General features: G+C 38.7%; 1 protein-coding gene across 2 annotated transcripts in view; it reads right to left on the bottom strand.

Annotated features, from left to right (window-relative positions):
• FRMD4B (FERM domain containing 4B) overlaps positions 1-27,852 on the bottom strand; it is a 305,516-nt gene that overhangs the window by 212,356 nt on the left and 65,308 nt on the right. For both annotated transcript variants that reach the window (XM_012720470.1, XM_012720471.1), the window contains exon 2: positions 5,904-6,058. The gene's annotated coding sequence lies outside the window, so the exon portion shown is untranslated. The remainder of the gene's footprint in view (positions 1-5,903; positions 6,059-27,852) is intronic.

Genomic DNA, 27,852 nt, shown 5'->3' with positions numbered 1-27,852 from the left:
TACATTTAGTACTTTAAAAACTCTTATTCTGAATTCTTTGTCTGTTAGGCCCTCTATTTCTGTGTCACTTATATATGTCTTCTCCTTCTGCTTCTCCATCTTGTGTTGGATGGTCCTTACTTCCTGGGCATATGTTTTGCTTTCTTTGCTTTCTTGGAATTTGACACTATGGGCTTAGCTTTGTTTGCTTCTCTTCTTTGTTTACCTTGACAGCAAGAGGAAAAGCAAGGGGATGCTGGGACTCAGAGATTCATTCTCCATCTTGGTGAGGGGGGAGGGCAGCTCCCGGCTGATAAGTGGCCGCTTCCTTCTCCTCTCTCTCCAATGCAAGTTTCACTGTATCCTTCAGGTATACCAAGTCCTGTTCTACCTCCTTGTTGCTCCTCTCTGAGGTATGCATGAGGTTCACCAATTTGAGTGACTTGGCAATGTGCAAAGGTGAGACAGGTGAGAGCCATCGAGAATGGCTGTTTTGTACTGCTGGCAGGGGACACCTGATAGTACACCTATGTGTACTACTTTCCTGTAATAGCCACCTCTGCCATGCCAGGTGTGGGTTTAACTTGTCAGGTTCTGTGGTTTGCTCACCTGGGTCTTTATGCAGTGAGAGAGGGAAGAGAACTTTTACATACACTGTACTGCTGTCCAAATCTTTTGTATCTGAGTCAGGATCAGTTCTGCATATGCATGCTGTGCCACCATTAGTTTTTCTTTCCTGTCTAATATTTTTAACAGGAGAGGGAGAGAGTGTCCCTTAACCCTCAGCTGCCAATCTCCTTGAGACAAAACATACAGCCACTTATCTCCCAGTGAATACACACGCAGCCCTGCAAGTGTGTGACTCATCTGCACCGCTCTCTTTCTGAATAGTGCTTCTGATAATACCCACCACACCTGGCAGGGCACTGCACCTGTCCCCATCTTGTTCCTCTGCCCTGATCTTTGCTTCTTTAGGCATCTTTTCTCCATTATAAACCAACAACCTCAGGACAAAACCTTCAGGAAAATCCTAAGTCTCTGTCAGTGAATTTATAGGTCTTCCTTTGAGCTAATTCAATTTTAGTTTTATTATCCTTTTAGTTGTGCTTCAGAAGAGTGACCCATACCTCTCCATTCCACCATATTCTGGGTCAAGAAATCATCTTATTATGCAAATTTTAGTATAAAAGCTTAAATTAAAAGGAATAAATACTAAAGTGACATTTTTGTATAGTTTTGTTAGTGTTTTTCAAAAATTGTTAATTATACATAAGATTTCTAAGTGTTCTGGTATTAGAAACTTATAAAATGCTTATCTGAAAAACCTATAAATTTATCTATGAAAACAAGAATCTCATGTGGATATTTCAAGAAAAATTTTATATCTAGGCAATTCATACATATTCTAGGTATTTTATAAAATACATCCCTTTTCTTTTATAACTAATATGCATTAAATATAGTTCTAAAGAAAGGAATGTAAAACTACTACAAATAGAATCATCTTGTTTTGCAGTAAATTACTAGACAGAGAAACCAGTCTTCACTGGCAGACCAAATGTTTTCTATATTGAGAGTTTGTTTTTCCACAAGATGTAATTTAATCTAGAAAAAGAAAACTGTTTAGATTATAATTAAATTCCTACTTCAGGTTAAACATTGCACAGAGATGTTAAACCTGAGTTCAACTACAACCAGACCTTTTAGATTGGTTGGACAAACAAGGAAATTGTTCCAACTACAAGTTTTACCACACATCAGGTTGACTTTAAGAAAAACAAACAAACCTGAATTATAAAGTATCTTCTTACTGTGACAAACACAGAAAATACAGGTGTGCAGGGATACTTTCCTTCTCTCCTGTTTTTTTTTTTTCTCTCTCTAATTCCAACTGCTAGACATCACTACCCCTACAAGTATCTTTTCAGAACTTGTGGTGGTATGTGTATATATGCATGTGTACAAAAAATATTCTACATAGTTCACAGAATATTTGTCTCACTTAACATGATGTTTCCATGCTACATGTTGTATGTAGCATGTATTAGAACTTCACTCCTTTTTAAGCCTGCATAATATTCTAAATTTGCTTATGCACTCCTCCATTGATGGATATTTGTATTTTGTCCATTTATTTTTAACATAAATATGATCACAATACACACAATTTTGGCACCTTTTCTCTCTTGCTTAGCAAATTTTAGAGATGATCCTAATAATTTTTTTTAATAGTTGAATTTTTTTTAAAGATTTATTTATTTATGTATATAGAACTGGGGTACAAGCCAGAGGTGCAAGGGTGGAGACAGAGTGGGGAGCAGAACAGGCTGGTCAACAAAGTACACTGCTGAGGGGAGCAGCGGGCAGTAAGGAGAGGTCTGCCAAACCACATGGATCACCTCTGGGGCTGGGGGTCGAACTCTCATTGAAGCTGCTGTGGCTGGCTTGCAGTGCTGTGTCCTTACCTGTTGTGCCACCAGGGAGAGCCAATCCTAATACTTTTTAAAGATCACATAATATTATATTAAATGGAAATACCATCATTTATTTATTACTCTTCAATTAGTAGGCACATAAACTGTTGCCTTTTGTTGTTATTGTAACAATACTGCAGTGAAAATATTTTCACATAGGTGGTTTTGCATTTGTACCACTTTGGAAAATGAAACCCTGAATGTTCTGTTACCTAGTCAATCGGAATGTGCCTTTAACATTTTGTTAAATACTGCCAAGTTAGTTTCCAGAACTATCACCCCTAGTGACAGTCTTTCATCAACATGTAAAGTAACTTTGAAAGCTTTTTGTTCATTTCCTTCCCTCAAGGAGTATTTGAATTTCTTCTGTCCTTGCCAGTCTTACAGGTGATGAACCTGGTTATGTATGTGAGGATGTGCAGGTAAGCACTGAGGACAGAGGGCATTCAGGGTGAAACTGGAAAGTAACAGAGTCCTCCATTCCTACCTGTGTGCTCTTCTACACCAAGATACAGAAGAGGATTTCAGTACAAATCCAAGGGATTCTGCTTGGTACTATAGTCAGGGTGATTTCAGCAGAAATTCATGTCAACTGCTTAGGGATTGGTTGGCAACTGACCTCTGCCCAAAGATCCACCTTCAAATTTCACTCCACCTCCCCATAATCCAATGACTGAAACCTAAACTGCCCAGTGCTATGGTGAGTACCTGTTCAAACTCATTCTTATTTATGTTGACTGGTTGTTAATGTCTTGAATATTGCTTTTGTCTACATGAGTCTAATTTTTTGTGAGATCTATTGATTTCCTCTTTCTTCTATTTCTGTACTTTAAAGCAACCTTAGCACAATAAAGCAATCTTGTGTCTATTTCAATAACAAGACCTTGTAATCCTGAGGGCAGGGATTCTGTCTTTCTCATTTATTCTTTTACACCCCAAGTACTATTTGAGTACATTCTATATGGAAGCTGCTGAACATTACTGTGAAATAACATACAAGGGCTCACAGAATTTGCAAACCAATAAGAAAGACAGGTAAAAATTAACTGGACAGACAAATAAAGAAAATAGCTCCTGGTTATAATGAATGGCTTAAAGGAAATAGGAGTTAAAGATGAATTAATGAAAGATTAAATCTAGTCCCTATTGCATATCCGTGTGCTTCTTCTGTACTTAAGTTAAACAAGCTCATCAAGTCATACTGAAAATGGAATGATGAAAAATTTCAGATACTCCTTGTTGCAAGGATATGGGCAAACAGGCTGTCATAGTTACTATTGATGAGAGGTAGTATCATAATTTTGATTAAAAAATGTTTTTGGGGCTCTCCCTGGTGGCACAATGGGTGAAAGCACCACATTATAAAGCTCTCTGAAACCACAGCAGCATGAGTTTGATCCTCTGCCAGGAAGCTGACTCACATGGCGTAGCAGAACTCTCCTGACCTGCCCTCTGCTTCCCTCAGCAGTGTATTTCATCGATCTGCCTGTTCTGCTCCCCACTCTGTCTCTGGTGAATCTCTTCACCCACCACCCCTCTGGCCTGTACCCCAGTTCTGTAAGCATAAATAAATAAATCTTTTTAAAAAAATGTTTTGGAGGCCCTCCCTGGTGGCGCAACGGGTTAAAGCACAGCACTTAAGAAGCTAAAGCCACTTCAGCATGAGTTCGATTCCCGCCTGCCCCGGAGGTGACCACATGGTGTGGCAGACCTCTCCTGACCCGCCCGCTGCTCCCCTCAGCAGTGTACTTCGTTGATCTGCCTGTTCTGCTCCCCACTCTGTCTCTGGTGAAGCCTCTCGTCGTTTTGGAGAGATCACATTACAAAGGGACCACTTTTAATATTAAGCCCAGTGAAATTCAATATGAGATTGAAGAAAAAAGCCAAAGAATTGGGTCAGCGAGGGGAGAGAACCAGGCTACATCAAGCAATGTATGCAGAGGGGGAAAGAGCTGATGTGTTTCAGAGAATCTGGAGGTATGAGCCAGCCCAGGGAGCAAAGAGAGGTAAGAGTAGAGAAAATGGCCAAGGATGGGTCACACCAAGTCTTCTAGTTAGAGCAGATTCTGAGATGATCTGATTTGTAATTTAAGAAGATCCTACATCCATCATATTTCTATTCGACGTTATTTATTAAAGTACCTGAATCAAAGAGACAGTCAGTACACATTTGGGAAATACACTGAGTGCCCTGTAGCTTTCTATTGTCCCTGCCTGGTGCCCAGCAGTGCCTGTGATGGCCACTTGGACAGTGCAAAAATGCCTAGAATTAGAAATAAAGCCTTTACTTCATTTCATCAACATCTTTTGGACTCTTCCACATTTCACCCCTAGCCTTCCCAAAGCCAACAAGTGCAACTTTCATGCCAGAAACACAAGTTTATTCAATGACAAGCAGCTAAAGTTTACTGAGTACTTTTTATGTGCTTTGCATTCTTCGAAGTACTTGCATATATTTTGAGATGTGGTTTCATCTCAACAGCTCTAAGAGGTAGGTACTAATCTTGCCGCCCTTTTACAGATGTGGAAACTCAGAGAAAGGAGGATCAATCATTTTGACCATTGTCATGCAATTGGTGTCAGAATAATTATCTCCAGAGTCCACTCCTTGACTGCTACCTGTACTTCTCTCTAGCAAGGTCTAGGCATGTGGAAATTGCATTCTGATCATTTATTTCACTCAAGGAAGCATTTTGAGAAGACTATCAATGCCATCCTAAACTGATATGTATTCTGCTGGTGCACAATTCATACTTTTACACATTATTCATCAGTCCCCTTCAAATCACCTTTACCCATAAAATATGAAATCAGGAAATGAAACCTCTTGAGATATCACACAACCTACACTCCTAGTACCTGGTTCCTACAGCATTTTCATCATAGTGCTTGGGTAACCATAAAATATTTTATTTGTTTCCCCCTTATTATATTTTGAAAATCAGTGGAGCATGAAGAAAACTCAAAGTATTAATCTTACCAATGCAAAGCACACCTTTACTACAACTAAACTAATAAAGAAAATTACTGTATGTATAAAATTAGTTAATCATTACTTTATTCAAATGTTCGCTGGACATAAGCTGGTAAGTGTTCAACTTCATATAAGAATAAAATAAGGGCAAATATGTGTATAAAATTTTGGAAATTACTATAGGATAACGTGTCTAAAGTAGAATACAGTTTGTATGCTGTTTATCTTGCTTTTTTGTTATGTTGAAGAGGGAAACTTACAAAATATCAGTCTATTATTTAACTTTGATATATTTAGCTATAGAGTAGGAAACTAATTGTATTTGCTGATTTTTTTCTCTCATTACTAGCAAATAATTCTTTGATCATATTCTTTCCCCACTTGACAAGTCAATGTATTCTCACACATAAAGATCATAAGTTCATTTTCCTGTTCTAACATATCAGAGTTCAGAGTTCATGGAGGTATCAACTTACCTTCACTAGTATTTCCTTGCTTTCCTTTTATGTTCACTGTAATAATTTTTAGAGTTTGTGGGCCATGCACTGTTGTCATCTTTTACTTTCACACATTCTTTCTTCTGGATTTCTCATCAAAGCCAATAACACAGGAGAGCGAAGCTTCTTAATTTCTGCAGGCACATAGGAAAGAAATAGAAATCTCAAGTTGGTGATACTTCTAATTTATTTCTAATTTTCCCCAGGCTGTGTACAATTTAATCACAGTTGGAGAAATTTGCCTAATTAGATGAGATTTAAAATAGAGCTATCTCAAAATACAGGTGAAATTCAGGTTATTCTCCTTAACAACTAAAGATCTGATAATGATTTGGCTTCTTACATAATAAATTTCATCGACTCTGTGGTATTAAACTCCCAGTGTCTCTGTAGGAGGAGATTCTGAGGTGCTTCATGTTATCTATGGTCAGTAACAAAATCAGGGTTGTCAAAAGGGAGAACTCAGGAAAAAATCACCCAGAATCCATGTTTTGGAATTACTGAAACCAGTATAGTGCTCCCGGATTTTGTTTGTAGCAGATGTCAGTTGTGGAAAGAGTAAAACACATGTCTTGAATACTGATGCAATTTAGTGTGTGTATTGTGCCATAAGATACACTCATTTATATGTATTTGTCATTCTCCATGAAAAAGAAAAAGAAATAACTTTCTCCAGAAGCTCTCCCTAAGGCAGGAATTACACTTCTCCCTTGACAAATGTCAACCCAAATTGTCTCATACACATCAGTGTGCAAAAACTGGACAAGCAGAGGAAGACAAAAGCAGCCAATGTGGTTTTCTTTGTTCTTCCATGTGGCTAAATAAAACTCTCCTGTTATACCATCTGTCTTGACCCTCCTATCCTACCCAACACTCAGTTTTTTTGATGTGGGTGTGCAGGGGTGAGGTGGAAAATGGTGGCAGGGAGCAGAAAAGAACTCAACAGTGTTCCCCACAAGTACATTTGTTCCTCTCTCCTTACTGACACTATATGACAATCTTACCATTTCTAAATGAACAAGGTATTTGAGGAGGTCAATCTCAAGGAGCTCACAACCTAAATTGAGAGTCTCTTGTAGGCAATATTTTTAGTATCCTTTCAGGAGGGCAATAGGAAACAAAACAATTTCTTTTTTCTTTGATGGCAAAGCTAATACAAAGAAAGTGTTATATTAAAACACTACCAAAATGAAATTGAAGGAGTGACCCCTAATGTTAATAGAGAATAGTCATGGGGATGAGGTCATGATTTGGAGGCCACTAAGATTTCTCATACCCTTGCTCCCCAAAAATTTTAGGTAAAACACCAGGTATATAAAGAACAAGCTAGAGCTATTTATTTTAATGCAAGCCCCCACTTTATAGATAACATAAAAGGTTGGGGTGGGCAGACAACAGAGAGAGGAGGTGTTTATACAGGGAGAACTGGCACTTGGATGCTTGAGCACATTTATTCTTTTGTCAAACCATCTGTTACAATTTCCATGTGTCCACAGATATTCCTTGAAAGGTTAAACCTTACAAATAAAAATATAATAAACAATGTCTAGCATCACATGCAAGGTACTAGTTATATACCTTGCTATGTGAGCTGTGTTAACAAACAACTAAACAGCTCAGTTCACAAGGGAAGAAAAGAGAAAAATAAATACATCTTCTTGATTGACTGTAAAAGTTACCATTTATTGATTACCCACCATAAGCACAGAGTTTTTCTCATAGGGTGGCTAAAACATTTATTTTCTCATAGTTGTGGATGCTGGGAGACCAAGATCAGGGTGCCAGTAGGATGGGTTTTTCTTGGGGCATCTTTCCTTGGGGTGTAGATGGCTGCCCTCCTGCTGCTTCTACATATGGTCTATTCTCTTTGTGTGCACATCCCTGGTGTCTCTCTCTGTGTCCAAACTTCCTCTTCTTACTCAGATACCCACCAGAAAACTAGGCTTAACAGCCTTGTTTTATTATGATGATGTCTTCGAAAGCCTTATCTAAGTAATCATATTCTGTGGTATTAAGATTAGCACTTCAGTACATGAAATTTGAGTGAATACATTTCAGTCCATAACCATCCATCAGTGAGCAGTTCTTATGTCACAGCAATGAAAATCCAGGTACTTGAAAAGTGACAACCTGCTCCATGCCCAAGCTCTAGTGTCACTCATGAAGAATGGAAACTCACTAATATTTGAATTCAGGACCCAAGGGTATACTATAAGTGTTATATTTTTAAAATGTGGGAGGTGACATTACTAAACGTTGCTCATGATGGTCTAAACCAGAGGTCAGAAAACTACTGCCTTCAAAGCCAGTATGCTCCCTGTTCTTATAAATTAAACTTTATTTATTGGCACACAGCCATATCCATTCACTTATAAATTGTCTACAGCTGCCATGTAACTACAACTGCACAGCTGGATAGTCATGATAGAGACACAAGGATATAAGTGTTAACTATCTGGCCCTTCACAGACAGACCCCCCCCCCAACACTGGATTTAAACTATTTTAATGAGGTTTCTGTATTATACTGTATTCAAAACCCATGGTTTTGAAAATACACATATTTTCAAACTTCAAGGGAAAGATAAATAGTAAAACTGTACAAAGTGGTTTCTAAATTCAGCTCAAACTGAAAGCTGGATTTGTTTGAAATTAACACTGAGAGTCCCCTAAAGAAAGTGCCTTGGTAGAGGCCACCATAACAGGTCATCATCAATACAGCCTGTCTTCCCTCCAAAGTTTTTAAGATAAAATTTTCTTTGAGCACCACAGGAAAGAGTTGACTTTACTTTAAAAATGTTGCATTTTTTTATAACAGTCACTCTTGGAACAGTGAGAAACTTAAAGGAACCGAGATCAGCAGGGAATGGAAGATTTAGGATACCTCACACTCACTTCTTAAATTTGTAGAAGTTAAATATGTACTTGATCTGACTTTGCTGGAGTTTGCATAATTTTTCAATTTAATTAACCACACATGCTCCTGCTCCCATTTTTATCTCCACAAAAGCCTCAAATAGGACCTGTGTTTTACCAATCACATTTTGGAAAATGCTGAAATACTCAAAAACATGGGTATTGTGTGGCTTGATTAATTGAACAGAAGCTATGTAAAGTGCTTTCTTAACACTAACTATAGAATAATTTAGGGAAAATGCAGTGAGATACTACTCTATATCTAGTAGACTGGCTATTGTTTGAAAATAGAAAAACAAGTGTTGGTCAAAATGTGGAAAAATTGGAAACCTCATAATTGCTGCGGGGATCCAAAGTGTGTAGCCTCTGTGAAAAACAGCTTGGCATATCTTCAAAAAACTAAACACAGAACTACCATACAACTGTGCCATTTCATTTCTAGGCATCTATAACTAAGGATTCAAATAAATATTTTATACCATGTTCACAGCAGCAATATTTATTATATTGTTCACAAATACCGAAAGGTGGAAACAACCCAAAATTCTTTTGGTAAATGAATGGATAAACAAAATGTGGCACACTCACACACATACACAAGATAAAAATAATTAAACTTAGAGGTTGATATCCAAGATCAACAAAGAACTTATACAACTCAATGAAGACAAATAGCACCCCCCAAAAAGTGACAGAAGAGCTAAATAAATGCTTTTCTAACAACGTACAGATGGCCAACAGGCACGTGAAAATATGGTCATTATCACTTACTGTCAGAAAAATGCAAATCAAAATCATAGTGAGATACCCCTACATCCCTTCAAGAATGGCCCATATCAAAAAGACCAGAAACAAGTGTTGGTAACAATTTGGAGAAAAGGAGCCCCCATATACTCTTAGTGAGAATGTCCCTTTAGAAAACAGTATGGAGATTTCTCAAAGTATTAAAAATAGAGCTACTATATAACCCAGTAATTCCAACCCTGGTTATCTGCTAGAAGAATACAAAAATATGAATTTGAAGGGATACATGAACACCTATGTTCACCATAGCACAATTCATAAAAGCCAAGGTATGGAAACAAATTCAATGTCCAAGGACAGATATAAATGAAGAAGATATGGTATATATCACAGTGGAATACTATTCAGTTATTAAAATAGTGATAAACAGAACTTTTTCCTGTGGGTCTTGCTTGGGGTAGGTCAGCTCTCAGAGGGAGTATTTAGATAAAGTGGTAGATTTGTGTGTTCATTAGGGAAAGAGGCAGGGAAGTACTAAATTGTCCCTAGTACACAGAGTCCTGAATGACAAAGACTTGTCCTCACAAAATACTAAGAGTCCTTCCTTTGAGAAACACTGCTGATATCTGTCTCCAGAATGTGTGTAACAGAATATGTGCATTTTTAAGTCTAATGGGGAAATGGCGATTTGCTCTAGAAAGTACCTGTTTATTTCATTTCCGGGCCATGTCACACTGCCAGCCTTTTTAATTTCTGCTACTGGGACAGACACAAAATGCTATCTCCTTGCGATTCTTAAATTCCTATTTCCTGGTCTTATTAATGATGTGGAAACCTTTTCACACCTCACTCTGTAGAAATGCCTATTAATAAGCTGCCCGTTTTTCTACTGGGTAATTTAAGCCTTCCTTATTGATCTATAGAAGTTGCTAGAGAGTCTAGAAATTCAGTTATTTAGAATAAAAAATATAGTTAATATTTTCTAATGGTTTTTGGCTTATCTTTTCATTTTATAGTGCTATTTTGTACGGAATTTATATAATCTGATATAGTGAAATGATCAACCATGTCATTTGTGAGTATCTATTCTGAAGGTATCTAAGAAACCTTATTCTAAGAGTTTCTAAAATGTTTAAATAGACCCTGTTTTTCCTTCCCTAGATGTGTTAAAACTTTTATTTTTTTTATATAATACTTTATTTTTTACATCATCTCGTGCTTTTTTCCATCTCAGTTGTAAGCCCCTTGGGCTTTCCATCACCAAATCACCCATGTGCCATCACCATAGTCCAGTGCATTTCCCTCCCCCCCACTGTTTTTGATCCCATTCCCAACTCTACTCCCATAAAATGTCTCATATAGCTGTTCATTATTATTATTATTTGATTGCCTGGTCTGTTATATTCCTGCTATGAGTGAAACCATCTGGTAGTCTTCTTTTTCTTCTGGCTTATTTCACTAAGCATGATCTTTTCCAGCTCCATTCATGTTGCTGCAAAAGGCATGTGTTTATTTTTTTTTTTTTGGTTGTTGAATAATATTCCATTGTGTGTATGTACCACACCTTTTTAATCCAGTCATCTACTTTTGGGCATTTGGGCTGTTTCCATGTCTTTCCAATTGTAAGTAAAGCAGCAATAAACATCGAGGTGCAGGTATCTTTTTGAATCAGTGTTTTTGTGTCTTTTGGGTAGATACCTAGAAGTGGAATTACTGGATCATATGGAAGCTCCACCGTTAGCAGTTTGAGGAACCTCCAAACAGTTTTTCATAGTGGTTGTACTAGTTTGCATTCCCACCAGCTGTGCAGGAGAGTTTCTTTTTCTCTACATCCTGAGCAACATTCGTTGTTGCTAGTTGTTTGAAGATGTGCCATTCTCACTGGGGTAAAGTAGTATCTCACTGTGGTTTTAATTTGCATCTCCCTTATTACAAAAAAAACTTTTACATTTTTAAAAAAAATTTGTTTATTTATGCATACAGGACTGGGATGCAGGCCAGAGGTGCAGGGGCAATAAAAGGATTCACCAGAGACAGAATGGGGAACAGAATAAGCAGAATGACCAAGTACACTGCTGAGGGAAGTAGCGGGTGGGTGTGGAGAGGTCTGCTACACCATGCAGACTGCCTCCGGGGTTGGGGACTGAAGCCCTGCACTGAAGCAGCTGCGGCTAGCCTGCAGTGCTATGCTTTAACCCGCTGTGCCATCAGGGAGGGCGAAAACTTATACATTTTTTTATACAGGTTGTCAATCATCTCACAACTTATTTTTGTACAATCTGTTTTTCAGGAAACTGATTTTTTTCTTACAGAAAACCAGTTGTTCTGACATCATATCCTTTAGAAAAATCACATTTTCCACTTTGATTTCCAATATATCCTGTATCATGTCAAAAGGTCTATATTTGTTTAGTTCATCACTGGGCTCTCTGTTCTGTTCCATTATTTTCCTTTTCAATACTCTTTCAATAGTACCACATTGTCTTATTATCAACACTATGGTTGTATATAAATTTAATAGTTAGGGGAAGTCCTTACTCCTTCTTTTACAAAAATTCCTTTATTAAATTCTTGAAATTTTGTATTTCCAGTCAAATATTAGAAAGCTATTGGAATTTTGCTCAGAAATGCTATGAATTTACAAATACTTTTTATTTTACTTATTTATTCTAAAGGTTTATTTATTTATGCATATAGAACTGAGGTACAGAACTGAGATACAGGCCAGAGGTGTGGAGGGTGAGAGAATTCACCAGAGTCAGAGTAGAGAACAGAACAGGCAGATCACTGAAATACACTGCTGAGGGGACGAGTGGGCGGGTCAGGAGAGGTCTGCTGTGCCTTTAAAGAAATTGTTCACTTATCTAGTTCAACCTATTTTGCATATGAAGAAATAGAGGCCCACAAAGAGTGGAGTCTAAACCCAGGAATGATTATTTAACCTGAGCTCTTTCCCTGATTGCATCTGTGACTGCGTAAGTGCTGCAGATTCTAGGTATTTCAGTAGAGGCACCAGGATCTGCTACATGTTTCCAGCAAAGGGGTTATAATATGTCTTGCCACTGAGTGTAGTTCCATCTGTCCCCAGTGTTTGGGAAATGTTGTGGTCTCAAATAGGGTAGCATTAAATTTCCTCAACCTAGGTATTACTCAAAGAAAGATTATTGGACCCTCCAATTTTAGAATAATCTACAAAGCTTCTTGAAAGTGAAGACACCTGAGTTCCACCCAGGTTCGTGGAATTAAAGTATCTAGAAGGAGGCCTGGACATCTGCCTCCTCAACAAACCCAAATCCTCAAATACTTTACCAATAGGAATAAAACTTCTTATATTGAATCATTCAGATTGTCTAATCTTAGACAGAGACAAATGGTAGATGGATAGACAGATAGATAAACAGATAACAGATAAAAAGGCTCTGACTGCATGTAAAGAAACTATCACTAGTTATCTCTTGGAATTAGAAATGGGTTCATGCTTAGTAAAATAAGCCAAAAAGAAAAAGAAAAATACCGGATGGTTTCACTCACAGCAGGAGCATAAGGGATCAGAAAAAAAATTAAAAAGCAATTGTAATAAAGTAAAAATGAAAAACATGAACAACTCTAAACCAGAGCTGTTTTAAGGGGATAGATAAGGGAGTAAGATCAAAACTGGGGGTGGGAAGAGTGCACAGGACTATGATGATGGCACATGGGTGAATTGGTAGTGGAAAGTCCATGGGAATTACAACCAAGATGAAAAAATGCACAAAATGAAGAATGATGTATAAAGTAAATAAATTAAATTAAAAAAAAAAGAAATGGGGTCATTGAAGGATGACACTTTCACTGTTCTAAGCCACTTAGAATAATTCTTTTTATAATTATTCTGGCAGTGAAGCCACTGCTTTGAGAGATAGAAATGTCTGTGTGCTATTTATTTGTTAGTGTATGTGTGGCCAGTAAAAGGGAGAGAAAGGAAATTTTATTGCAAAAAGAGGTAGCAGAAAGAACAATCAAGGAAAATCCAAGTTAGTTCATGGATTTACTAATTTATTCAACAAATATTCATTGAACACTTATTGTGTGCTAGGAACTACTTGAGGTGCTGAGAACACACAGTAAATCAGCACGGTCTGGTCATGTAGCTTATGTTCTGTAACAGAAAAACACCAATAAAGAGTTAAACCAGGTAATTTTGAGTGATGATAAGTGCTGTGAAGTACTACGAGAGCTGTTGAGAACAGAGGTGGTCCATTCTCTGCAGGGTAGGGATAGTCTTGCTGAGAGAACATCTGAGTTGAGGCCCAAATGACAATAAGAAACTAGCTCCAGAAAAAAGGAAGTCATGCGTACAAGGGTCCCAAGGTGGATCCAATTGGTGGGTTCCAGTTACGTAAAGAAAACAGTGTGACTAAAGCTTAGTGACTAGCAGAAGGTACAAGATAAAGTCCCAAGGAAGATGGGGCCAAGCCACACACTGTAATTATGTCACAGAAAAGAATATAAATTTATAGAAAGTTCAAGGAGTACTAAACTCAGAAGAGTTGATAACTTCAAATGTGTTTGTTTTTTCTTAGTCAGTTGTATACTCAAAACAATGTAGAAACTTAGAGTGTTTAAAAAGTTGTTCAACTACTATAGGATTTTGAAAACCATAAAAGAACTAAAGAAATGATAAAATATATTCATGGAAGGGGAAGGTCAATGTCATGAAGTGTTGATATTTATAAAACAAGAGTTTAGAGGCTCTCCCTGGTGGCACAATGGGTTAAAGCACAGCACTATGAAGCTATCTGTAGCCACTGCAGCACAAGTTCGATCCCCAGCCTAGGCGGTGACCCATATGGATTTCTTTGTGATTAGGCTATGGTTGACTTTTATACTGTAGTTTTCAAATTTTCTGGGATAGGCTTATATTATTTTTATAATGTAAAAGAAAATAATCCAAAGCATTTTCAAAGTTTTACTTAAACAGGAAACTTCATAAACTTAGATGCTTCTATTCCTGTGCCAGGTTCACTAGTCTACCATCCATGAATAGAAAGAAACAACATCTCAACATATGTTAATCCAACGCATTGTTTGAAACAAATAAAAAATTTGTGTTGAGAAGCAAATTGCATTTGTGACTCTGTATAAAATTGCAAATAGAACTGAACAGTCCAAAGACCCAATCTCAGTCAAAATCTCCTACCACATGGAGACATTAGTAATACTTAAATATGTAATAATACCTTGTAATTTTCTTTTAGAGTCTGGGTTTCAAAATTTCTGACAAAGCAATTCCCAAGCCATAATTAACAAACATAGGCAATCTTCCAAAAAGTCTCCCAAAGCTAAAGTAAACACCTCAGAGCAACCCCCTGCAGTGAGTGTGTTGCCAGCAGTGACACACCAGCAATAAACAACAGAAGCCAGAAAGGGTTTGGATTTCTCCCTGAGAGGGCGTCTGCTAAAAACGCCACTAGTAAGAGAAGGTTGTGATTAAAGATCACGACATTTTCATTACCCACTTATTAGCATGTCTGGAGAATCACAGAGAAGAGATGATAAGGTCTTTACAACCAGGGTTCTCATCACAGGATATTTACAAATACTTGCTGTTATTCCATTCTGCAGAGTAACTGGATTACTGCTCTAAGTGCAGACAAAGGATGAAGATCTCCCAGCCAATCAGTCTAGTTAAGAAATACTCCCACTATCTCTTGATTGCTCAGGTTATAAAACTATATAATCTTTCTCCTGTCACCCCACTTTCTATTCATCAGCTCCTAGCAGCACTGCCTTTCTAACATGGGCCTTTATATGTCTATATCTCTTAATTTCCAATGTCATCACCCTAATCTAAGCCACTATCATCATTTCCTTAGACTACTTCAATAGCCTTCTTACAAATGTCCCCACTTGACACCTTAGAAAAATCTTCCTTTACAAAAAAAGCTATATTTACATACAGCTTTAAATATATAGTTATATTTACATACAATAGATATAGATATAATCTCTCCTTCTTCACTTAAAAACTTCACCTTCATCCCCTTCATCTCTCAGACTTCATTTCATAACAGTCTTCTGTTTGTTCTCTATAGTTTCCGAATTGTTCTCCTTTTCCTTCTTTCCTTCACAAATCCATTCATACTCACTGTCCCCACTGCTTTCATCACTGACTCTCCCAATTGTCACAACTGACTCCATCTCATCATCCCAAGCCCCCCTGAAAATATATCTTAAATAGTGCCAGCCTAGATTTATGCTCTTCTCTACCAACTGCTGTTTATTTCCGATATGTTTCTGAAATTACACTGCTGGTTTGCTGGTTTCCTCTCCCTACCCTAGAATGTCAGCTTCATGAGAAGGAGTCTTGCTTGCCCTGTGCACATAATGGACACTCAGTGACGATTCATCAAATGAGCAACTGTACTGTGCTAGTCTAATTTAGGACCCAATTTTTCAATATTTCCCCTTCATTCATAGTTAAAACTCCATTTCTTGCCTGGAAGACAAGTTGTTCATCTGAAGAAGCAATTTCTTCCTCCTCCTTTATGACTATCGTCACTGTCACCCTACAATTAAGCTAGAGTCTCCAACAAGATTCTTTGGAGATGTCAAGCAAAGTTTGACCTCATTGACAAGCTAAGTTGACTTACACAGTGTGTCTTGACTCGAGGAGATGACTGTGTAGGTTGTTGCTGCTAGAAGTGAAGGGCTGAGAATCTCAGTGGGTTGAGTTTGTCACAGGAACTGAGGTGTGTGAATAATTTTAAAGTGCTAAGGAAATTTGCTCATATACTCTGTGCTGTAATCAGGTGAAAGTTACCTGTGACCCAGATAAAACGATCAACTAACTAAAATTTAATATTTTTTTAATTTTAATTTTTTTAAAGATTTTACTTATTTATGCATACAGGAGCTGGGGTGTAGGCCAGAGATACGGGGCATAAGCAGGTTCACCAGAGACAGAGTAGGGAGCAAAACAGGCAGACTGACTGAAATGCACTGCTGAGGGGAGCAGTGGAGTGGGCCTGGAGAGTTCTGCTGTACCATGTGGGTCAGCTCCCTGGCTAGGGATCCAACTAGTGCTGTAGTGGCTGCAGATTGCTTCATAGTGCTGCGACTTAACCCTTTGCTTTACCTGGGAGGCCCTGATACTGAAATTTTAAATGGGCCTGTGACTTGCAAAGTGAACTATAAAGGTAGTCACAGTCAACATTTTGCATAGTATCATCACTAATAAATCACTTTTATATACTTATCTCTTTAATTTCTCAGGGAAATTCCAAAAGTTTGTTCAAACATAGTTATTATATTGACTTTAAGTATCTCATTGTGAGGCTCTTGATACATACAATGAGTAAATACCAAATCTTTATTTGGAATTAAGATTTTAGTAGATCAGCTTCTAAAGATGTTAGTAAACCAACAAGACATGCTGCAAAAGGCAGTGTCAAACTCAAATTTTATGAGTTCATCAGATTTTAACAATTATCAACACTCTTGCACCCAACACCAAAATCAAAATATAGAACATTTCTCTCCTCTGAAAATCTTCTTCATGTACTTTTGCAGTCTCCTCCATCTCATTTCCTCTCACCTCTGCCCTTGGCAACTATTGCTCTACTTTCTGTCTTTACTTGTTAGTGAGCTCTTCCTAGAATTTCCTATTAAGACTATAATGATCAAATATATTGGAGACTAAACAAAACATAATTAAAACAACTGTGATATAAAATATTCACACTTTATCAGCTTTGCATTTTATTATCTTCATCTAATGCTCGCATATGTAGATGGCCTGAGTTTGCAGGAAGGAGCTGGATTGAATTAGTGTGAGTTCAGCAAAGAAGGAAAAATCTTTGGTCCCTTCAATTCCAATTACTCTGTCTTCCCTAGACTTCATTTTATAGACCATGGGCTCCATTATTCACAGTATCTTTTTATATCTAGTCTCATAAAACTGCAAGGTGAATCATTACAAAATTAATATTCAACAGGCTTTATATAACTGCTTAATGCAATGCATAACTCAGATCTTTATCACCGAAAACCTCTCAAGATCTATAAAATCCAACCAGATTAATAAAACACCATGTATTTTAACTCTAACACTCCCTTCCCAACCCCAACACCTCAAAACTACTAAGTTTAGACTAGACATTGGTGATAGAAATGGAAATAAATAAAAGGCCATGCTCTGCATGAGAGTCCCATGATGATATCCAAGATCATCTTCTAAAACATTTGTTTTGAGAAATTAATGATATAATATAAAGAAGATTGTTTTGTTTCCAGAGCAGTCATATAGGAATAACTATGAATTTTTTATACCATATGAACCCTGAAGAGTTTCTGACCCTTACATAATCATTACTTCCCAGGAGTAATGACTGATGGAAACAGCTATTGAAACTACCCTTTAGTACCACCCAAATAAATGTATATAATTCCTAAACTATAAGTTCTTGAATATATAATTTGGTTCAATGGTCACATTTTATAGAAAAGGAAACCAAATACCCCAGCAAGTGAAATAGCCAGCCTCAGTTCAGATTTAAAAAGAAACTGGTGTTAGTCCAGGTCTGCTGACTTAGACTCTAGAGTTTTTGCCTTGTGATTTTCTTTTCAAAACTTCTCTGCCCTGTTTTGTTTTGTTTTGTTTTTAAGATTTATTTATTTATTCATATAGCACTGGGGTACAGGCTAGAGATGTGGAGGGTGAGAGGATTCACCAGAGACAGAGTGGGGAGCAGAACAGGAAGATCGACGAAGTACACTGCTGAGGAGAGCAGTGGGCGGGTCAGGAGAGGTCTGCCACGCCATGTGGTCACCTCCGGGGCAGGCAGCAATCGAACTCATGTGGAAGTGGCTTAAGCTTCTTAGTGCAGTGCTTTAATCCACTGTGCCACCAGGGAGGGCCTCTCTGCCCTATTTTTAATAGATATACACATTCAATGTAGAAATCTTGGGAAACACAGCAAAGCACAAAAAAGAAATTTGTTGAACCTCCTCTACTCTCAAGACTCATCACTCTCACCCTTGGAGAGAACAGTATGGTAGAGAAAGTAGGGGGCTGCTTTTTTTATTTTTAGGGGGCTTCTTTTGGAGTCAGATTTGGTTTCACATCCTGGCTCTTGTGTTGACAAGTTTCTGACCATAAGAAGGGAAATGACTACACCTTCCTTAGTCTCAGTTTCCTTCTTAGTAAAATGGGAATGGGAGGAGCACTAACCTCATGGAGTTGTGAGGTGGGATAGAATTTGCAAAGCAGGCCCTCCCTGATGGCGCAGCAGGATAAAGCATAGCACTGAAAAACTAAAGCCACTTCAGCATGAAGTTTGATCCCAACCTGCCCCAGAGGTGACGCACATGGCACGACAGACCTCCCCTGACCCACCTGCTGTTCCCCTCACCAGTGTACCTCATTAGTCAGCCTGTTCTACTCCCCACTCTGTCTCTGATGAATACTCTCACTGCCTCTGCACTTCTGGCCTGAACCCCAGTTCTGTATGAACAAATAATCTTAAAAAAAAAAAAAAGAATTTGCAAAGCATTTTACACAGTGCCTGGTAGAAAGCAGACAGTCAATACACACAGGCCATCACAATAATATCTGTTCAGACATTCATCTATGCATATATATTTTTTATTCTATAATAAAAGTAACCTAGTTCCATGTCTCCTTTTATGTTCATGCCATGAAAAGTCATTCTCCAGTGACCTCCTCCATTAAGCCAAACTGGCTCACAGAAATCCAAATTTAAATAGCTATCTGGAGAGTTTTATACCGGGAATTTCTAATAAGAAATCCTCAAAACCTAGAAAATATCTCAGAATTTTGGGCAATGTCCCAGATAACAAGCTTACAGCTCCTCCCCACTGATGAGTTTCTAGTGGAGCCTCAGCAAGAACACCCTGGGGCCCACGAACCACAATGTCAACTAAACAGAAAGGAGTTTCATAGCAATGAGGGATGATGGTTCATCCATACCGTAAGGGGCCAAGCTGAGACCAGCAACCACTTTTTATGGTTTGCAGCTCAGTGCTTCTCTCTCCATGCCTAACTGCTTTCCTTTTCTGGTGGGCAGAGTGTTTTTCTGTCTCATAATCATTAAGAAGTTCTGGCATGTTACAACCCATTCAGACACTTTTATAAAGAATAAATTATCCAAGAGAACGTTAAAAAAAAAAAAACCCACCAGTCTGAGATGAGTATCTAGGACCTGGCCACAACTCACACACAGCTGCTCTGACAAAAGAGAGGTGGCTGGTTTGTCATGTAGTTAGGAGATATTGTAAATGTGCGGAAGGAGAGACCAGTAGGGAAGAAGCGATTTCTTCCTCAATCTCTCCCCTAAATGGATTTCTTTCTTGTATAATGGAGCTTTAAGTAAATAAAATATAAAATGAATGTTTGCAATACTACAATTGTTGAGAAAATGGCTATGGAGGTTTATTCCAATTTCTCCAAGGAAATGGAATTAAACATGAGTTTTCTAATGAAGGGAGGAGAGGAGGCGCCATCATTATTTATATTTGCATTTGTTCCACTGATACTCACTAAGTGCTAACAAGTGCAAAGACTGTGTAAGGCACCAGCATCAATGGTGATAAGAATAGAAAAAAGTTTTGTAATCAAATGAGGTCTTTTGGAAAAGATGAACCATTCAAAGCATTGTAATATGTGTGCTACAAATAAGAAGCCAGAATTTAGGGAACAAGTGGATTGCGATGAAGGATCCCCAACAGGATCAACATGACAGAGTGAAAGGGGTGCATGATTTGAAGCCAGAAAAAAAGAATATTGGAATCCTTTTCCTCACACTCACTTAGTGGGTGCCCTTGAACAAAGCACTTAACTTTTCTACCCTGATTTCTTTATCTGAGAAACAATAATTCTTACACTGTAGAGATTATAACAAATATTATGTTCAAGTGAGCCAGGGTGAGCCTGGCACGTTCTTGTCAGGTGGTATATACTGACCCACACTGTGTGAGCCAAAGCAAACAGGCCATGGGCTGCCAGCTTGAGATTTCTCCTGCATTTAAATGAGACACAACCAGGGGTCTGGTCAACCCTCATAGAGCCATTGACAGTTCACAATTCCATTTGTTCTGAGAGTTAATTCAGATCATGCATTTGAAGGGCTTAGCAGAGTTTCTGGCACATAGAGAAGATAGTTAATAATGGGTGTTGGTTACCTCTAAAGAATTTGAGATTTATTTCTTATTGTTATATGGCGATCAAATCACAGGATGCCTCCAGATACAAAACATCTAAAATAGGACTCCTCCCAAAAGTAATTCCCTACTCCATAATTTCTGCTTCATAGCTTAAGTTTATGCCACTCTAATTTTATGTTGCCAGTTCCTGAAACTCAATTTCATTGCATGATAGATATAAAGAAAAAAATCTCAGTTTAGATAGAAGTGTAAGTTGATACAAGTTTGACAATGTCTGGCAAAAGGCTGAAAAAGTATGTACGTCTTAGAATCTGCCAACCTATTTTAATAGAGGCTAAATAGAAAATGATAGATTTTAATAAAAATATAATTTCAAAAATATTTATGACAGTGTAGTCAATCATAGAAAGGATTAAGGAAATGAAATGCCCATAAATGGATAATTTTGGCAAAATTCACCATACTGATTGTGACTTTCACACCCCTCCCCATGACTTTCAGAGCATTGGCATTCATTGTGTGTTCCCTGTAGTAAAGTCTACAATGGCAGGGTTCCTCTCAGGCTGTTCATCACTATAGGCACCACTGTATACAAGCTAACCCATGTTAATACACACTTAAGTACCTACAAGATAATTTATCTAGTATGAGTCTACTTTTGTAAAAAAAAAAAAAAAAGTAACATGTATTTCTGTAAGTATGTTTTTTTGCAACAGTGCTATAACAGTGCTGTAGAGGTCACAGGACAGTGTGAGGGTAGTGAACAGGTCACTGTCTATGGGTCCTCACCTTTGCACTCAATGGCAAGAATACTCAGGCTCAGGGAACAATAATAATGGGGTTTATTTAACAAACAGGCAAAACAAAGAGTTCCAAGGCCTCCCTCAGCCAGCTCTCTCACTCCAGAAGTCCCAAACAAAAGGTTGCTCTTTCAAATGGAGCCATCCTGTCAACAATGGTCTGCAGCTGGTGGCACACCAGAAAGCAGTGGGCCAGGATCCAACTCATGGTGGCAGCTGGACATGCTCACAGGTGGGGCTGCTGAGATGACACCGCAGCAGCCCCAGCAACAGTCTGAAGGCCAGGTTGCACAGCAGCAGACATTGGACCAGACAGCAACAGAAGCAATGGCACCAGGAGGAGGTGCCCCAGGATCAGAAGCAGTAGACAGCTGTCAAAGGTGACCCAGACACAGAGTGCTTGTCACTTGCCAGCGATGCTGGACAGTACTGGCCAGTAACACTGGACACCATTGGTTATCAGGAGGTGTGTCAGATATACCAATAGCACAACTCTTTGAGATTGTGACTGGTTCATTTAGCTCACATCTGATTGGTCCGTTCTATAATCCAGGTGCTAAATATAAAAGGGAAAACTTGATGCCTATAAAGACCTGACCTGCCTTGATCTCAGGGCAAGCTTGTGGCCTGAACTGGTCTCTTCAGTCAGTTCTTAGCAGGGCCAGGAGTAGTAACATAAAAGTGGAATACCAGGACCTGGGTTGCAGCTGCTGCATGGTGGGACCCAGTAGGAACCCCCCATTTTGGCCAGGGACTCTGTTCTGCCTGCCACTGGTGAGCTGAAGTGCTGGAGCTAGTCCAACAGTGCCACTGCTCCACCCTGTAGCCCTGAACCAAGAACTTTGGGGCTAGCTGTTGCCTCCTATGCCAGAACTGCCCCAGCACACTGCAACTTATAATGCAGTCCTGGTGGGGCTGTATGCCCTGAGGTAGGGAAGCAGGGGAATCACTGCTGCCTGCCTCACTGTACACCACTGCCTGAGCCCCAGTGGGGCCACTGGTTGCCGGAAGGCGTGTAAAATGCCCAACACCTGCTGCCATCTGGTACTGTCTGCATTGCCTGTAAGCAGTATGCTTCTGGAGCCAGACGCCTGAGCCCTGAGGGGGTAGTGGACTCTGGTGTTCCCACTCAGTTAGCATAGGCTGGCATCAAGTCTGGCACACTGAGATGGGCATTCGTGTAGCTGTCCCACCGCCTCCTACTTCAGGGCAGCCTGGATGCTGCCCAGAGGTAGCAATTCTGGGTGTATTGCTGGAAACTCCTCTGCCTTCTCAGGGCCTTAGGGGCTCAGGTGCTCATGCTGGGCTTGTGAAGGAGAGGCTGCCCAGAGGTAGCATGCTGAGATGGGCAGAAACTCCTGCTACCTTTGCAGCTTTTAAAGGAGTCCTCTGGTGGCAGCACAGGAAACTGCCACTGCTACAGCAGCCCCTTTCTGCCTAGGGTAGCCAGGGCACCCGCTGTACTCACAGGGAAGGAGGAAGTACCAACAAAGCAGGCACATCTTGCCACTTAGGTGGCAGAAGAAAGCCAGTTTTTCCCTGTGGCTTGTGCCATGGGGATCTGCATTCATTTTTAGTGATTTCCCCTAGATCACGGAAAATGACAGGTAGTCCATAAAGTTTTATTGGAAAACAGCTATGCTCATTCTTCAATTATCTAATATTTTAGTACTATAAAGCAGAATTGTTTCTGGGACAGAGACCACATGGTCCACAAAGTTGAAAATAGTTATGATCTGGTCCTAGGACTAGTTAGCAGTAGATATATAGATCTATAATTCCTCTGAGTGACCTAATACACACACACACAAACACTATACACATATACATATATATCTATGCATAAGTATAGCTACTACCCATATAATGTTTTTACAATGAACATTTATTTTGTAACCAGACAAAAGAAAAGAAGAAATGGAGGCAGGGAGGGAAGGAGGGATGAAATTGTCTATCTGCTTTCACCAATATAGAAATATGTCCACAATGAGAAACTTTAAGTATGGAATAAAACAGAATGGCTTCATTTTGTAATGCCTGGATAGGCTCTGAAAGGAACTTTTAGTGTGGTTTTACTCAGGTAAGAGACTATAAATGCATATATTTACTTCGTTGCTCTTAGTTACATTTAAAAACTTTTCCATAATAAATATATGTGTTATTTCAATAAAAGGAAAAGAGAAAGTAGTTGATACTGAGGGAAAAAAAAAAAAAAAAGATCCTCCATGGACAGCAACACTGTTTCCACTGACCTTTAACAGTGAGATTTACATTAGCTCTTGGGGTAGGGGAGTGGGGGGGTGTAATATCCTTCCAGCTCAACACTGTACTCCAGTAAATGTTGATAGTAACATGGCTGAGGTAGATAAGTTGAAACCCAGGGCACCTTAATTTCATAAAGTAATTGTGTTGGACCCCAAACTAGCATGGATGCTCTTTTTTATACATTAAAGAATTAAAACAAAAACTGTCCACTTAATTTCTCCAAAGCATAGCTTACTATTTCTATCTAGATTAGAAACTGTGCTTAGAAGGATGTTTTCTGGCACAGCCACTTGGCACATGTAGAGCCCCAGTCTCAATCACATTTCCTGGTTTTGACTTTAGCCAAGGTGGACATTTCTTAAAGTTGGTAGCTCCAATCCCCTGCTTCCTCCTGTGTTTCTCTGCTTCTAAGGAAAAGGACTAATACTCCTGGTCCTCCCTCTACAATAGGGAGAGAAGTGGGTAAATACCAAACCTCTGGGACTCACATTTCTAGCAAAGAGAAGCACCAGCTGTCCACAGAGGTCATCTTTCTTGACTTTTTCCTTCCTCTACCCACCTGTTCTGCTGCCTAAGAATCTCATCCCAAGGTAGCATTCTGCTCCCCAAATCGTATTTCAGGTTCTATATTGGAGGAACTCAAATTATGAGAGCTCATAGTCAAACCAAACCAATAACAAATTATAGCACAGAGCTCCAGAAAGCTCTCAAAGATGGTGTGAAATACAGCCCATTAATTTCAAGGACGTGTTCCTCTTTGCACAACTATTAGACTTCCCCTCTGGTTTACACACATGCTGGCTATGCAATGGTAAACTAGATTAACAGTCCATTCTTATGGAATACAGGGCATTAAACAATGAGTATGCAAGTCATACTAGGAAAATAAAGGAAAGATTAATCTAGGGGAGGAAAAATAATTTTCCTTCTGCTATTCTTAGTTCTTGGCTAAGATGCCTGTAAAGGCAGATTAAGAATACAAAAACAAGAAGTTTATTATCTCTCATATACACAAGGAAAAATAACTCAAAAGGGTGGTATTAGAATTCTGGTTTAAATACCATCTTGATGGAGAAAGAGGCGAAGGGCATTTAGGCCTTTCAGAAAGTAGTAAGCTGGGGCCTCCCTGGTGACACAAGGGGTTAAGTTTCAACACTGTGACGCTATCGGAAGCCACTGCAGCCCAAGTTCTATCCCTAGCCAGGGAGATGACCCACATAGCACAGCACATCTCTCCTTTCTCTCCCTCTGTGCCCCTCGCAGTGTATATCAGTAGATCCACTACTGGTTCTGGTCTCCACTCTCTCACCCCCAACTCCCCACACCTCTAGCCTACACTCAGCTTTTGCATGATATTTAAATAAATATTTAAATAAATAATATTTAAATAATTTTTTCTTTTTAAGGTGGTAAGTGAATTTCTTTAGGCAGATAAGAGCTTTTCAAAGAAAGTCTCCTGACCTTAAAGCACCTGTAACTCAAAATGATATACCAAAGTGGCATCTGCAAGTGACATGCCGTGGATGACTTCAGTCACATGATGGGGTGGCACATTCTGCTACTCTTCACTAACCTAGTCTTAGGTGATTCTGTATGAGTTTTTGCAGACACAACATTTCAATGGAGATACATACAAGGTAGAAGTTAGCCAGAGTGGGGAGGACTAAGATATTTCCTTCATGTATAAATACTGAGCAAAGGAGGTGGCAGTTGGTAGATTGGTTAACTATGTTTATTAAAGGTTGGAGGATTTAAGAAACATATATGGCCAGTATATATACTCTCCTTTCATTTCCCATAGGTTAAGTGTCCTAAGAGCTGAAAAGTGCTTAGACATCTTCAGAGACTTAGTGATTAAGAGGACCAAAGTTGGCTGCTAGGAGTTAAACATGGCTTGGAAAAGCAGGTTTGCAGTTAGAGACACGCACTTGGAAGAGTTGTTCTTTTCAAACTGGGAGAACAAAATTCTTCAACTAGGTGGCAAAAACACTGTAAATTATTTCAAAGTCCCACTGCTTTAGGTTCACAAAATAGAATGTGGCTTGATGAAAGCATGTCTGATGATTCCTGAAGTTGTCCCAGTAGATTCTGGTCCTTGAAAATCTCTAAGGCTCACAATTGCTTGAGAATTTAAATAAGTTCAATTCCTCCTAAACACGTGTACTTTTATGTAAAGCATTATATGCTGAGAAGGCCAATAAATACATCTCTAGTGCTTCTATATTTATGATCAATTGCTTTTTTTTCTTGTAGCAATCTTGTAAGGTTTGACTTCTTATTGTTATTATTCTCACTGCATACTAATACTTTAAACATTTCAGTAAATTATGGTTCTCTGGTTCCTACTTCAAAATCATTAAATGGATTTAATGAGCTCTGTCTAATTATTTATTGCATTTTACCTTTTGTATGAGTGTTCAACAATGTTTGGGATGAAATAGCTAGCAATAGCTCAACCATTCAGAAAAGAAAAAAAAAATGAGGTTGGGAAATACAGGACTCAGTTCATTTTTTCCAGATATAATTCTTAAGCATATATGCATATAGATTAGGTCTACTTAATTAATTAATTCATTATGCATGTACCAGGCATTGAGAAAGACATAAGATCAGCTCACATTTCTTTTATTTCTTTTATTTCTTGTATCCCTCCATTGGGAACATAACACACAGCAGTTCAGCACTCTTGAACTAGTCTGTGTATATTTAAATCCTGGTTTCACCATTTCTTACCATGTGAAATTGGACAAGTCAATTAATCAATGAAAACTTAGCTTCCTTAGGTATAAAATGGGGTTAACTCCTTGGTGGCACAGCGGGTTAAAGCACAGCATTAAGAAGCTAAAGCCACTTCAGCATGAGTTCGATCCCTGCCCTGGAGGTGACCCACATGGTGCGGCAGACCTCTCCTGACCCATCCACTGTTCCTCTCAGCAGTGTACTTTGTCAGTCGGCCTGTTCTGCTTCCCACTCTTTATCTGATGAATCCTCTCACCACCCTTGCACCTCTGGCCCGTACCCCAGTTCTGTATGCATAAATAAAGGATAAATCTTTTTTAAAAATTTAAATGGGAGTTATAATAGCAGCTACCTCCATAGGACAATTATAAACATTAAGTGAGTTAGTACTACAAAAGTGTGTAAGTGTGCCTTCAGTATAACAGATACTCCGCATATTTTGCATCTTCTTTTTCTATTACTATTGTATTGTGTCTGGCCCGTAACTGTCTTGACAATTTGTTGCTCTCTCTACTTATCTATTTAATTAGATATCTATTATTTATTGTTTATTTACTTCTTTTACCAAATTATAGAATCCATGAAGAGAGAGGCTAAATTCTCTGTTTTGAGTATTATGCTCAGTTTATAGCAAGTCACCAATCAAATGTTTGTTGAAGGAAGGAACGGATGCATAAATGCATTTCTGTTGGAATACATGACCCTTCTCACACTCGACAAGTCATTCACTTCAGAGATTTCCATGGCACATGTCTATCAAATGCCATTTGTTGTAAATTTCACGTGATTTTCTACCCAGATGGTACCCGTAACAAAAGGAAGGCGTTCTGGCATGCACAAAAGCTACAATGCCAGATGATGAGCCAATTCACTGTATTATTCATCATCAAATGTTGTTGGCCAGGGAGCTGATTGCTGTCAGCTGAGCTCCACAGTGGTCAAGTGAAGAGGCTGATTTTTTAACAGAATTTAGAATCAGCGTCAGAGAGAGTGCTTTGGTAGGAAGACAGGGTTTTAAAATGTGAAGCTTCTCAGCCTTGTGTTGGCTTTGCAACTTTGGCAAGTCACTTTTCCCTCCCTGGATCTTTTGGCTTACTACTTATACGAAAGAAGACACATATTGTCTTCAGTAAATTCCATACCTCATCATGCACCAGAATCTGGGAAACCATATTAAAATACAGCTTCCTATAGGCCAGCAGTGGGCAAACCTTTTCTATAAAGGGCCAGAGAATAAATATTTTAGGCATTGCTAGCTATATAATCTCTGTTGGAACAACTCATAACCGACTCTCCTACCAG

This window comes from Condylura cristata, unplaced genomic scaffold, assembly GCF_000260355.1.
Source record: "Condylura cristata isolate star-nosed mole 26May11 unplaced genomic scaffold, ConCri1.0 scaffold00004, whole genome shotgun sequence".
Taxonomy (NCBI): Eukaryota; Metazoa; Chordata; class Mammalia; order Eulipotyphla; family Talpidae; genus Condylura; species Condylura cristata.
Note: the sequence above shows the minus strand (reverse complement) of the source record. Positions and strands in the feature narration are given on the sequence as shown.